The 2,734-nt window shown below is 40.3% G+C and overlaps 1 pseudogene; it reads right to left on the bottom strand.

Moving 5' to 3' along the window:
• Nucleotides 1-1,000: 1,000 nt before the first annotated feature.
• On the bottom strand, nt 1,001-2,407 carry LOC126961093 (neutrophil defensin 6-like; annotated as a pseudogene).
• Nucleotides 2,408-2,734: the final 327 nt, after the last annotated feature.

Raw genomic sequence — 2,734 nt, 5'->3', positions numbered from 1 at the left:
GGAGAATTGAGACCAACTCCTTTATTAAACATTGGTCTAATTAACCTTTTGGGGACCAGTAAAGGACCATTTGTCTCATTGGTTATTGGGCCTCATCCTTTATGGTCACCAGCTTCTGAGCTCTTCTTCTATCTGGTTATTAATTGAATCACTGATGCTTGTCAGTCTTTCCTGTTTTGGGCACAGTTTTATCTTTTTCCTTCTTAAATTTTATTTTATTCTATCTTGTTGACACAGTTATATATCACCAAAACAGAGTGAAATAAAGCTTAATGTATAGCATATGTATTTAACACATCTGCTTAAAATTTCAAATATTATTTATAGCAATGCTTTCCCACTTTTTAAAATTAAAGGACAAGTGAACATAGCCCATCAGATCTATCTTTCCTTTGAGCCAACAACCACTTTTTGCCTCTCATTGTAAACTTCTATGGTTTGAGAATCATTAGGAATGCATTGAACTTTTAAGTTTCAAACTATTCCAATTAACACTTATATCCTGTCAGGCGTGGTGGCTCAAGTATGTAATCCTAGCACTTTGGGAGGCTGAGGAGGGCAGATCACTTAAACTCAGGAGTTCAAGACCAATCTGGGCAACATGGTGAAACCCTGTCTCTCCAAAAAGTACAAAACATTAGCAGGGTGTGGTGGCACATGCCTGTAGTCCCAGCTACTCAAGAGGCTGAAGTGGGAGGATCATTTGAGCACAGGAGGTAAAGGCTGCAATGAGCTGAGATTGCACCACCGTACTCCAGCTTGGGTGGCTAAGTGAGATACTGTCTCAAACAACAACAACAACAACAACAACAAACCCAATTATATTCATTTTCGCTATTTCGTTATTGCTCTATGACGCTCAAATTGTGCATCATTGGAATGCAAAGACTAGTTAACTGAATGTAGATCAGAATTCTCTATACAAAGGAACCATACAAAGCACCATATAAAAAAGCAAAAGGGGGAAAAAAAAAGGAAAAAGAAAAGAAAATTTAAAAAGTCAAACACACTAAGTTTAATGCTTGAACTTTATTTCGGAGAGAAAATCTCAGAAAGATACAAGGTACACAGGGTGAAATGTTTTTCTTTTTTCAGGACCTTGGATTGAATCTTGCACTGTTTTGGTTTCTATCTAGGAAGCTCAGCGACAGCAGAGTTTGTAGGTGTGGCCTTGAATAAGCACTTCCCAGAGTGGAACTCAGGGGTATAACAATGGCCGGTTCGGCAATAGCAGGTGCGTCTCGCCTGAGAACCTGTGGAAAGAAGAGAGGGTCAGGCACAGTGAGGGAGGTGGGGAAAAGGACATGCAGAGCCAGATTAACTGAGATAGTCTAAACAAGAGACACTGTATGAGTCATGTTAGGAGAGAGAAAATTCATGTCTTTGTCGTAAATGACAAGAAATCGTACTAGCTATGTGTTAGTCATGCAAGATCATAGTTCTTTCCCCATCTGAGTCTATCCAGGACATGTTTATTACCTGCTCCCTGGTAAAACAATATACCTCTCAACCCAGGGTTACCTACTCTTCATTCTGCTTAATCCATACCCCTACTCTTGACCTCCATGTATGATCTGCATGTCCTAACAAGGCTCCCTAATGCATCTGGATCCGTTTCTGAGATGCTGCATTGTGCATGCTCATGTCATGGACTCAAATACTTTGGTGCTCAAGGAGCCTTTGAAGACCTTCCAAATTCAAATTCTTCATTCCCTCTCTCTCTCTTTTTTTTTTTTTTTTTTTTTAAGATTTTACTTATGTACTTATTTTAATTGACAAATAATAATTGTGTATATGTATGAGACACAATATGATGTTTGGATCTAAGTATGTATTATAGAAAGATTTAATCAAGCCCTTTAGCCTACATTGAAACACACCCATAGGTTCCTCTCTAGGTTCTAAAAGCTTTACCAATGGACAAAGTAAAATATTCTCTCTATAACTAAGTCTACCCATTCAGACTTACAAATACCTGGTCAGTATAGCTCTTTCTATCTTAAAAGTAACAAATTTCACAGAAATATCTTGAAACTAAAAGTCTTAGAAGAAAGAAAATCTTTTAGATGTGTTCGGTTCTCACTGATTAATTTAGAGATGAGAAAATCAAGGTACAGGAAGATTAAGTAAAGTCACTCAAGTGAGGTAGACTTTTCCACACTTGACGCCAGAGCCTGTCTCCAATCCTTTTGTTCTAGATTTTGCAGATCTGCAAGATTGATGTCTCCTACCGGAGGCTCTAAGAGTAGAGAGTCCATTTTCTTCAAAAGAAACAGCGAGGTCCTGGTCATCTTCCCCAGGCTGCTACTGGGTTGCAACCTCATCAGCTCTTTCCTGGAGTGACTCAGCCTGGGCCTGCAGGGTGCCACCAGAGGAGAATGGCAGCAAGGATGGTGAAGGTCCTCATGGCTGGGGTCACTTGGAGGAGGGAGAGCAGGTGTGGATGTGTGGAGAGTGAGGAGTGAGCCTGGATTTATAGCTCTGCTGGGAGAGGCCTGAGACAGAAGCTGCAGTGAGAGGAGGTGGGCATGTGATTGGGAGGGGAAGGGGTTGCATTTGCCCTCAAGATTCCTTTGATGCTCCTCTTTCTCCCAGCTTTCATCACAGAGTGAGTCTGTATGCTTAGTGCCTCTTCTTGATCCAAACTGTTAATGATGATTACTATCCTGTCCTGTTTCCCATCTGCTTGAGTATTTACTTTTATATATTCAGACAAGAAAAGCAACAGTGCTTT

Source organism: Macaca thibetana, chromosome 8, assembly GCF_024542745.1.
Source record: "Macaca thibetana thibetana isolate TM-01 chromosome 8, ASM2454274v1, whole genome shotgun sequence".
Taxonomy (NCBI): domain Eukaryota; kingdom Metazoa; phylum Chordata; class Mammalia; order Primates; family Cercopithecidae; genus Macaca; species Macaca thibetana.
This window is presented reverse-complemented; position numbering and strand designations above follow the sequence as displayed.